The 11,850-nt window shown below is 45.7% G+C and overlaps 2 long non-coding RNA genes across 2 annotated transcripts; both read left to right on the top strand.

Annotated features, from left to right (window-relative positions):
• The first annotated feature begins 1,733 nt into the window (after positions 1-1,733).
• Positions 1,734-2,966, top strand: LOC146406842 (uncharacterized). The gene is made up of 2 exons (XR_014815922.1): positions 1,734-1,852; positions 2,680-2,966. It is a non-coding gene; the product is annotated as an uncharacterized LOC146406842 (long non-coding RNA).
• Positions 2,967-6,272: 3,306 nt separating this feature from the next.
• On the top strand, positions 6,273-10,196 carry LOC146406841 (uncharacterized). The gene is made up of 2 exons (XR_014815925.1): positions 6,273-6,774; positions 9,383-10,196. It is a non-coding gene; the product is annotated as an uncharacterized LOC146406841 (long non-coding RNA).
• Positions 10,197-11,850: the final 1,654 nt, after the last annotated feature.

Below are 11,850 nucleotides of genomic sequence, written 5' to 3'. Positions count from 1 at the left end.
GCGTTCCGTGCAACAGTGGACACTCAGAGTGCTTGTCCTGAGCCACTCATGAGTGTTCCCTCTGTACCCATTTGGCAGTGGGTTTGAAATGATCCCAGAACTCTGATGGTTCACAGTGCATCCACTTTCCTGTTAGTAAATATGCACCTGTGTGAAACACAGACCCACTTCAGGTTAACTCACATCTCTGGTGTCATTGCCTGTGTCCCTTAACCGTCCCTTCTTCCTCCACCCATGACACCAGGGTCACCACCACTCTAAATTTCATTATTCCCCTCTTTCCTCACATTTTACATCTCCCTTCCCCAAGTACACAGTGTATTTTTACTTTCCTTGAGCTTTACTGTTGGGTTTCCATTGCCTAGTCTTCTGTGACTGTCTCTGCTCGTCTGGTTTTACAGTCCTGATGTTACATTCCTGCAGTTTCTTCATTTTCATTAACTTTGTAGTATTCGATTGTATTGGAGGAAAACAGTACACCCACACAATTTATCCATCTGTCAACAGACATTTGGGTGGTTTTCACTTTCTTGCTGTTACAACAGGAGTGTTTTTTTTATATACAGGGGTTCTCTAGGGTATAAATCTAGGAAAACAAAGTGCTGGGTGTAGAAGTGTTCAGTTTTCCCAGATTTGCCATATGGTTTTGCAGGTGGTTTACACTCACACCAGGAGTGTGCCTTTCTCAGCCCATATCCCGACACCCTCCTGAGATGCTGTGATAGTGCCCTGGGTGGCTTGGGGTAGAAGGAAGTGTAGACTGGGAGGGTTTGTGTTAGGCTTGGTGGAGGAGGTGAGTGTGGAGAAGAGCCTGACAGTATGGGCAGGGTTTGGACAGTCCCAGCATTTGGCAAGGGGATGCCCTGGAGGCGGAGGGTGTAAGAAGAGGCATAGGACTCTAGGCGACAGGGTTGGGAAGAAGAACCTCAGCAGGGTTGGGAGGGTCTCACTCCATCTTGAAAGAGTGAGACTTGTGGTTCAGTAGGTAAGATAGAGCCAGACTGGAGAATTTGGCGTTGACTAATGAAAAACTGGATGTTGCCAAGCTTTGTATAGAGAAAAAAAAAAAAAATGTTGACAATAGTTTGTGAAACTATCAGATGGTTGAAAGAAGGCCTGGAAGTTGAGAGATCTGTTTAGGGTGAGGCAACAGGAAGGAGGATGGAAGAGGTAAGTGGAAGGAACTGGTGGGCTTCAGAGCTGCATTTTCTCTGGACAGAGATGAGATGAAGTAATGGCTTGAGAATGAAGTAATGTCTGGGAAGGGTCCACCATTAAGAAGCACCAAGAAGGTGCTCAGATGTTAGTTGAATTCAGTTTCGATGGAACAACAGAATTGTGATACTGTTTTCAGAGACAATGAGAATGTGGAAGAGTTAAGCCTGAGTAAAGGGAATGGTTCATTGGGTGGTGAGGAGCCAAGCAAATTTGTTCTTCATTATGTTAATTAAGCTTAGAGTTATGTTAAGCTTAGCTTAGAACTGTTTCAGTTCTATCCACTGGTAAAAGACGTAAAATATTCCTTGTCCTCAAAGATTAAATCCAGTTGGAGGCAGCTGTGGGCTGTATGTCCATGGGCTGAGTTGTGCAGTCCTGATTATTCAGTAGAATAAAGTATTACAAGGCAAATCTACATTTACTTTTTTATGTAAGTGTTAAACATCTAATTTTTCTGAGAAGGTTCCAGAAACATTAAAGCACAGCATAAAATTTCTTTTTTTTTTTTTCTTTTTAACAGGTAGCATCTAGTACTTAGGAGCACCAGCCAGTTGAGCTTGGAAGACACCTTTTTTCAGTTCTACATATTGATTACAAAAGCTTTCTAAGATTAAGGCAGTGAAACCAAATGGAGGCAAGCTGTGACAGTAGTTAACCCCATTACCCTTCCTTCCATTTTTCATCTCAAAGGAATAAAGAAAAATGCTGACCCCCACCCACCCCACCACGGAAAGGGCCTGTTTATTTCCAGAGAAATGAATTGAGGTCTGGGAGGTGAAGGAAGGGAGGGGTACTCTGACTTTAACCATGGTAGCCCAATCTCTGGAGCTTTCCTTAAGGATGGAAGAAAATCTGAAGCTGGGTCCCATTATGAGAATGAAGGGCTCTGGGGATCTGAGGTTGAGAGGCCGATGTAAACACAGGTGAGGTGTGTTTCGCTGCAGTGCCCTAGATCGCCTGCAGAGGGCAGCACCATCCTATCCCAGAGCACACCCACCAACTTGCCCAGTTGGGATACCTAAGGTCAATATAACATCAGTATTTTAGTTTATCACTGTGTTTGTGAATCACAGCTATTGTGCCCGTATATGCAAAAATAACATTTCTAAACTATATTGCAAGAGAAATTGACCTAATTCTTAAAAGCTGCCCTTTGGAAAATTGTGAGCTGCTACATGGGAGCATGGGTACACATGGCCTGAACTTGGTGTGTATGCAAATTTCTTAACATCTTGAAAGTAGGATGGCTTTAGGCTCCCTCCTTCCTGCTCTGGAAAGTGGGCTACATCACAAGTGGGAGGAATCAAAACCCCTGCTGTACACACCTCTTCTTCAGTGACTTCAGGCCTCAGTCTCCAGAGCTCTTAATCCCAAGATTCTGATTTTCTATTTGGAATTTTGGGGTAGGGGTGAAGTGGGGGACCGGGTGGTTCTTCATTGCTTTTCTTTTTCCTCTTGCAGCTCCAACTTGATCCACTGTAAAAGGTCTCAGCCAGCTTCTCACCAAAAGAAATTGCTAATTGGGAAGCAGCGCCACCTGGTAGGGGGATGCGGACAATGCAAGCAAGCAGATGTTACTGCCCACTGACCTAATTTAGAGAAATTTGAATGTAAGACAGAAGACATTTGAGATTGTAAGCCTGTGCCCAAAACTTTAAAGAATGTAGACAACTGGCCACAAAAGTAATTTGAGCAGTCTCCTCTTTCAGCCATTGCAATCTCAGTTTGTTATAAACATCTTAAACTCATTGATGGTACTTCAGTTTCTTTTGCAATTTCCTCTGTGCTCATTGGTTAGCACAGCTGCGCAGGAGATGGGATCTTCCTCCTCCCTATTTTACAGATTAGGAACTCGGGGTTCAGAGGTGATGAAGGCCAGGCCCTAACTTCAGATGAGTGCTTACCTCCTGCCCCACTTCCTGCCCTGCAGGTGCTTCTCCACTGAACCCAGGACAATGAATGATCTTTTAAACTGTATAGGACCATAGGCCCCCATGGTTTTAACATAGATTAAGTCCTGAGAGAAGACTGGGCTGGGTCCTGGTCAGTCAGAATGTCTCTTTCCTGTGTCTCTACTGGGTGAGACACTGGGTGAGAGAAAGTTTGCAGAGCTGAAAAACCTTGAAGCTTTTAGGCTTTAAGCATTTGCCTGTCTCAGATGAATTCAAGGAGCAGCAATTCTTGCCTACCTCCAGTATTTTAAACATGCACCATCCTCTCTTGGCACACTAAGTTTTGCTCTGCAAAGGTTTTTATTATCCTCAAGTGTCTCAGTAAATTGAGCATTCAGTGAATATTCCATTAATTTCAAGACTTCAGAATTTAAGAAACAAAGTAGCAGGGCACACAGAAAAGAGGTCTCACCACTGATGTTTTTAAAACTCTGACATTTGCGCATAGGTTATCCCAAGCACTCCCTCCCTCAAAAGACACTCTAAAGGCCTAGAGTGCCAGTGGCAAAGTCACCTTTAAGCAGGACCCGTGACAGTCACTCCCACCCCTAGAGCCTTTCAGAATGCTAAGAATGCCGCCAGGTCACCTAGCACTTAGCACTCATTCTCGATAATGTGTCAGGGTTGGGTCACGTTTGTGTCACGGCACCTCATTGCCCACTGGATGCCTTCATCAGGTGAACTTGTACCAGAGGTGGCACCAAAAAGCCTTGTTCCCAGCACCCACCCACCATGACCTTCCCCAGGCTCATTTACAGAATGGGGGTAACATTCACTTTGTTAGAATAGGTACAAAGATCGAATCTGGCAAAATACATTAAGCACTCAAATGTCTAACACACAGTAGGTACACAGTGAATTCATGATGATAGCAAACACCTTAATGCCCAGCAGGGACCAGACACACTTCAGCCTCAAAACAACCCTATGAGGTGGGTACTCTGCCATTTTACAGTTGGGGAAATTGAGGCATAGAGGCTCACTACATGGCCGAGGGCACAGGGCAATTCAGTGACAGGGCTGCACTGGAACGTGCCACTCTTAGCTGCTGGGCTCCTGCGCTTCTTTGTGCCTGGACACACGCTGTTACAAGCAAGATGTGATGGTGCAGAGCACCCTGCACTGGTGGCAGGCCGGCAGGACTCAGGCCGGCTCTGCCATAAGCTCCATCTTGAACAGCAGGCCCTCCTGGACCCTCATTTCTTCTACCCAAAAAGCTGAGCACTTGTTTGGAAAATGGTAAAAACTGAGCTAAATGACCAGAATTCTGTGGCTTGAAGCTTGCTTTTTCACTTTAAATGATTTATCAATTTTTAAAATAATTTTTCACCTTTAAACTTATTTTTGTTTTAACTGATTTGAAGTTCTTTGTGGGTGTGGTCAGGAACACAAACCCCAGCTGTCACCATATGCTCTGGGGAGGGGAAATGTTTCCAGGTCCCCAGGGGACAGACCCCAGTGCAGCAGGCTGGGCACTAGGCGGCAGCACCGAGACCTGACTGCACAATCTCAACCTGGAGCCGGTGCTCTGCCCTCTGGCAAGTTTCTAGGCTCTTCGTAATTTTTGCTTTCTTGGGCCACACCAGCAGCCTATGGAGGTTCTCAGGCTAGGGGTCCAATCAGAGCTACAGCTGCCAGGAACTCCTGGCTCTTCGCTGCTTGTATTGATAAGGTTGTCGTGGTGGGGGTGCTTTCAGTCCAAAAGCAAAGCTTATGTACCGAGTCTTGTGCTGAAGAACATAGAGTTAGCCACAGCTCACAGGTGGGCATTGCAGAAGGATCAGGAAACTCAGCTAAGGATCAGGTCCTCAGCTAAGAATGGTTTTTACAGCTTTAAATGGTTGAAAAGAATAATTACTCATGACACACAAAAATTAGATGAAGTTCAGATTTCAGTGTCCACAAATAAAGCTTCTTGGAACCTGCCACTCTGGTTTGTCTTGTTATGGCTGCCTTTGCTGGGAATGGCCGAGCCAAGCCCGTATGACACCGACCAGTTGGCCCTCAGCGCTTGAGAGACTTACTCTGTCCATTTATGAAAAAAGCTTGCCGACCCCTGACATGCATCAGTCTCATCTAAATGAGGATGTGTGGTTGAAGGTGCTCCGTGTGAGTGTAGGAAGTTGCACTCTCCTTTTTGGTGCCGCATCTTAGCACAGTGAGATCGAATCTGGTGCACATGTTCAGCAGCCATTGGCAGATAGTTTTTGGCTGGGAAACCAGTGTAGTGAGGCATGACCAGCTACAACCTGGTGACCAGACCTGCGATATCAGTGAGTGGAGAGGTGACCTCTGCCTGCTGAGAACTGGGGAAGACTTTTCAAAAGACACAACGTTTCTGTTGGGCCAAAAAGGAAGAAGGGAGATATTAGTGAAAAGATGAGAGAAGGCAGAGACAATGTCGAGGAAAATGAATTTCAGAAAAAGCCCTGTGGTGGAGCGTTGGGTAAGGAGGTGAAGGGCAGTGGTGCTGGCAGAGCAGGGGGCAGGGTAGCAGGGCAATCCACCCTCAGCCCAGGAGGGAGCCAGGATGAGAAGCAGCTCTGAAAGGGAAAAACCTGGGTTCTTCTGCTCATACTGAATTTGTGCGGCTTGAGTGATGCCTGGTCACCTAGTGCTTGTCTCAAAGTGTGGCCGAGGGTCACCTGCAGCAGAATCACCTGAAGGTCTTAACTAAAAGCACAGACTTCTCAACTCTCCCTCACCCAAACTCAGGCCTGGAGAATAGAAGTTCCCAAATTTTGTTTTGGTGGGTGTGGGGGAGGGCAAAGCATATCCGTCACAGAAGGCTGAGGAGGAGAGTTCAGATCCTGGGTAGATGTGTCCTGATCCAGAAGATAGATTTGGAGTGAAATGGTCCTTGTTGCCACGTGCAGTAAAAATCAGGAATCGTGGCTGTGGACTTGACACTCACAGGGTCCCTGGTGACTTTACAACACTTTGGGACGAAAGGTGGGGAGTGGGCAGGGGACTGAGCAGGGCCAGGCGGGCAGGAGGATGTGAGGATGGAGCAGGTGCCACCTGCATGTTGTGACTGGGTGGGAGAAGGGACCTTATGGCCCCTCTCATCTCTATGAGGGTGTGGGGAGGCGGGGGTGGGAGGAGAGGGACTGGATCCAGAACTGCCTGGAATGGGAGTTGCCAGCACTGAGTTGCCCAGAAGGGTCACCTGAGGTTGGATTTTTCTCCAGTGAGGGGGAAGCCGGGTGTGAAAAGCACGGAGACTTGTGGGGATGGCACTGCCCTCTCCGGCTTTTCCTTTCTCCCCATTACTCTCCTAACAAGCCCCCAGCTGTCTCCTCGGGTGCCATGGCCCAGGGGCTCCACCGTGGCCCGCAGGATCCTGCTACCTCCCAGCCTGCTCAGCCTTTGCTTTACCGAACCTTTACTGGGTTCTGTCCCCAGTTTCCAGGGCATGGCTCCCACGCTGAGTCCCAGGAGACCCAAACCTTGTCCACTAGTCACAGCTACTTCTCTGGTGACTCGCAGCAGCCCAGCAAGCCCAAGATGCAGAGAGTCCCCGGGGCCACCAGAGGCGCTGTCTTTACAGGGGCCGTCAAGTAGCCCCCTGGGAAAACCCCTGGATTTACAGATTTAAGGAAAGGTGAGTGGCTGAAATTTGCCTTTCACTGTGTCAGAGTGAGGGGAGGGAGTGCAGTTAGCTAAACTTCAGAGCACAAATTCAATTTCTGTGGCAATGTTTAAACCTCCAGGACAGGCACTTTCCAAACATTTCAGAAGGAGCAGACAAATAAATGATATTATAATTCTCCTATTTTTCAGGACAACTAACCTCCCGCTAGTTGCTACTTATTTATTTCTTTGTTTTTAAGGTAACTATTACTTATTTGCAAAAATCTTCTTTTACACTTTTTGATAATAGCAATCAATTTTATTTATTTATTTATTTATTTATTTTTTTTTTTGTCTTTTTGCTATTTTCTTTGGGCCACTCCCGTGGCATGTGGAGGTTCCCAGGCTAGGGGTCGAATCGGAGCTGTAGCCACCGGCCTACGCCAGAGCCACAGCAACGCGGGATCCGAGCCGCGTCGGCAACCTACACCACAGCTCACGGCAACGCCGGATCGTTAACCCACTGAGCAAGGGCAGGGACCGAACCTGCAACCTCATGGTTCCTAGTCGGATTCGTTAACCACTGCACCACGACGGGAACTCCGCAATCAATTTTAAATATATAATCAGTGTACATTCCAAAATGCATATTAGAAAATGCAGGTACATGAGAAAAATAAAACTAAAAAGGAATACACAGAAACTTAAAATGTCTTTTCTATTATTGTTGGAACACCCTACTCATCACTGATATGTAACCAGACTTCAATTCTCTTCATGCTTCTTTGAAAGATTTTCTTTTCTGAGATCTTTTTATTTCATTAAATACTAATATAGTAATAAATCAAAGCCAATTATTTTTTAAAAAATTTGGTGGTTCCCAAGTACCATAAAATAACATTTATCCATAGGATAAAATTTGTGCCATTTAACAGAGCATAAAATGCACCCTATGATCTTACCTTTGCTTAGCACTCTAGCCTTATCTCTTAATACTCATTAATCTCCAGCACTTAGTTGCTACTTTTTTATAAAAGCAGTATAATGTAGTGCTTTGAATTCTATGGCTATCACCTGAGCTGTGACCTCTGAGCAAGTTCCTTTACCTGAAAACAGATTACATGAGTGTCCACCTCCTAGGGCTTTGCGAAGGTTACAACATTCAAACGTGGTGCCAGGCACACAGGGAGCACTGACACATTGTTGTGTTTCCTTTAAAAATGTTTTCTTATTCAAAACCTGCCTTCCTATTTTAGGGCCTGTCAAAATTAGGAATCCCTCCCTTCCTTGGATTAGATTGTGCTGTGTTCCTTTGTCTGTGTTAGCTACTATTTTTATTTCACATAATTGCAGTCATCCCATACATGCACTTTTTTAAAGTAATTGATGAGTCAATATTGATATTTTTTTTACTAAAGTCTTGCATCAGGGTTCACACTTGGTCTTGTACATTCCGTGGGTTTTGACAAATGTCTAAGGACACATATCCACAGTTGCAGCATCACACAGAGTAGTTTCACTGCCCCCACCACCTCCCATGCTCTGCTTCTCCATCCCTCCCTCCCACCCCTGTCAACCACTGCTCATTTTACTGTCTCTCTAGTTTTCCCTTTTCCAGAATATCATATAGTTGGAATCATACAATGTGTACGTAGCCATTTCAGATGGGCTTCTTTCACTTAGTAATATGCATGTAAGTTTCTTCTATCCGTGGCTAGATAGCTTTTTTTCTTTCTTTCTTTCTTTCTTTCTTTTTTCCTGAATAATCCATTGTCTGGATGTGCCCGTTTGTTTATCCATTCACCTACTGAAGGACATCTTGGTTGCTTTTATTTTTTTTTATTTTTTTTATTTTTTTTGTCTTTTGTTGTTGTTGTTGTTGCTATATCTTGGGCCACTCCCGCGGCATATGGAGGTTCCCAGGCTAGGGGTCGAATCGGAGCTGTAGCCACCACCCTATGCCAGAGCCACAGCAACGCGGGATCCGAGCCGCGTCTGCAACATACACCACAGCTCATGGCAACGCCGGATCGTTAACCCACTGAGCAAGGGCAGGGACCGAACCCGCAACCTCATGGTTCCTAGTCGGATTCGTTAACCACTGCGCCACAACGGGAACTCCTTGGTTGCTTTTAGGTTTGGGCAGTTATGAATAAAGCTGCTCTAAACAACGGTGTGCGGGTTTTTTTGTGTGGACGAAAGTTTACTTGGGTAAATACCAAGGAGGGCAGTTGCTGGATCACACAGTAAGATATGTTTCATTTTTTAAGAATCTGTCAAACTGTCTTCCGAAGTGGCTGCCCCGTTTCCATTCCCAGCTGCAGTGAACGGGAGTTCTTGTTGCTCCACATCCTCACCAGGATTTGGTGTTATCACTGCGTTGGATCTTAGCCATTACAGTGAATACATAGTCACACCTGATCGTGTGAATTTGCGATTCCCTAATAACATACGATGTGCAGCATGTTTATTTGTCATCTTTTTTGGTGAAGGGTCTGTTCAGATCTTTTGCTGAGTTTTTAAATTGGGTTGTTTGTTTTCTTTGAGGTGTTAAGAGTTCTTTGTATATTTTGGGTACCAATCCTTTGCCTGATACGTGTTTTGCACATAATTTTATCCTTGTGTCTTCATTCTTTCAGTGCTGTGGTCTTTTCATTGTGATGAAATGGGAATGTGAGGACACCAAGGGACAGACACCAGTCAGAGGGTTGCACTCTCTTCTTACATGCATCAGATGCAGCGCCAGGCAGTCTCCCCTCCTGCGGTACTTCCTGTGTGTTGAGCAGCATCAGGAGTGAGGTCCCCTAGTGGCTGCCAAGGCCTCTGCCTGGAGCTGGCAGCTCCCTTGTCAGCCAGAGTGGGACCCTGGAAGCTTTCAGGTCCCTCCCCTGCAGGGACAACCAGGCACTGTATTAGTGGGCTGGGCCACTGCTGACCCTTTTGTTACTTGCCCGGAGTGACATCCCCAACCTTCTTCAACCTTATATTTAGGACACAAAGGACTTTGTTTTCTCCCAGTGCGTTTACAGAGACGTGCAGAGCAAATGAAGTAAGCCGCTTCCACCTTGGGCTTCAAGCAGATCTCCTGTGCTTCCCGATGCGAATGGGCCCCCTTTGTGGAACGCATACACAGACCTTGGTGGGGCCTCCGTGCCGCAAAAGGCAATAGTGCTTCTCCCTGAATGGAACGTGGTCCTGCCACAGTGGGCAGAAGTTCAGTACCGACAGGCTTTGCCCATGCGTCTTCAGATCACTCTGCCCACCCCGCCCACCTCCTGATAAACTGATGCACCATCCTAGTGCTTCCAGATAGCCGAGTACCTTCTCTGGAGTTCAGTATCAAAAGAGGTTATATTTCTGGCTCCAAGGAAAAACCTGGCAAAAGGAAATGAGTTGATCTAGATTGGCTATGGTCCTGGCAAAAATAAATCATTGTGCCCAGCTTGTTCTGGATCCCAGTTTCTTTTCTTTATTTTTTTTTGGCAGCACAGCAGTGATCCAAGCCAAGCCACTGCAGTGACAACACGGAATCTTTAACCTGCTGTGCCATCAGGGAACTCCCCAGTGTCCTCTGAAATCAGACTTTCCAGCTAATAGAAAGTAGAGGTGTTTCTACTCTGGCAAAGATGTTTGTAATTCTTGATTGACAGCAGTTGGAGGGAACAGTTGACCTTTCACGTGGACAGAATTGGTGGCACAAAGTGCTTCTCCCAGTGCCACCCGCCCAGGGACACCTACGGGGAGCTGTGAAGTGTAGACTCCAGGCCCCTTCTCCCCACTTCCCCTACTGGCACTGCACAGAATGACTGGCAGAGGGCCTGCTGTGCTGTGCGGCCTGCACATTCCCTTCAGATGCACAAAATTTTGAATATCATTAAGTTAAAAGCACAAACTTAAGCAGCCTAAAAACCTGGATTTCGATCTTAACTCTGTCACCCAGTGGCCGTGCAACTTTGGAGAGATATTTAAATGGTTTTATTCTTATCTGCAAAATAGCAATAATAATATGGGGTTGTGGAGACCGCCCAGATGCCTGCACAGCTCAAGTAAATGTGCCCTGAGACACAGGAGAGGTCCTCAGAGGACAAGGAAATGGATTTCCAAAAGTTTAGAATGTCCCCCTCCCCTACTGCTGTGTTTTGTTTCCTACAAAGTAATAATGACTAGCTTTTATTTCATCCTTATCATGTATCAGGCATAATCCTAAGCACTTCCATGTATTATTAACCCTCAGACAATCCTATGAAATAGGTATAATTATGATAGGTTTTTTTTGTTGTTGTTGTTTTTTTTAAGGCCACACCTTTGGTAATGGAAGTTCCCCCAGGGTTAGGGGTCAAATTGGAGCTGCAGCTGCAGACCCACCCCCCAGCCACAGCCATAGCAGCATCAGATCCAAACCACATCTGCTTCCTGTGCTGCAACTTGTAGCAACACCAGCTCCTTAACCCACCAAGCGAGGCCAGGGATCAAACCTGTATCCTTGCGGATACTATGTCTGGTTCTTAGCCCACTGAGCCACAACAGGAACTCCTATGATACCCATTTTATAGATGAAGAAGTGGAGGCAAGGACAGGTTAAACACCTACTAAGTTGCCAACTCGGGATTTGAATACAGGACCTCAGAGTCTGGGGCTCTCTCTCCTCCTCAGGCCTTTAGCCCTTAAAAACTTGATGATAAACTGATAGAAATTGAAGCCTACTTACTGAGAAACAGTAGAGTTTTAACTCCTCTTCAGCAACACGTGGTAAGAATGGAATGTTCAGTTAATTATTATTGTGAAGTCTAAGGCAGAGTCAAATGTTTTCTCTGATGAGATAAATAGTATCTTTTCTGAGGTGCTCACAGTCTAAACCTGAGATATCCAATCTGGTAACCAGTAGCCACAGATAGTTATTTAAATATAAATCAATTGATCCATGGAGGAGAGTAGAGAGTCTAGACACAGACCCACACGTATCATAAACTGATTTTCCATAAAGGTACAAAGGTAATTCAATGGAAAAAGGATAGTCTTTTCAAAAGGATTGGCTATATATATATGTGAAAAACTGACCCTCAATTCCTATCTTGTACCATATACAAAAATTAACTCCAAACGGACT

The sequence above is a fragment of the Sus scrofa genome, chromosome 1 (genome assembly GCF_054392235.1).
Source record: "Sus scrofa isolate SSC_HxYL_T2T_F1_AM1 chromosome 1, Sscrofa_HxYL_maternal_Yorkshire_Landrace_v2.0, whole genome shotgun sequence".
NCBI classification, from domain to species: domain Eukaryota; kingdom Metazoa; phylum Chordata; class Mammalia; order Artiodactyla; family Suidae; genus Sus; species Sus scrofa.
The sequence above is the reverse complement of the archived record's forward strand: the minus strand, read 5'-3'. Positions and strand labels throughout refer to the sequence as shown.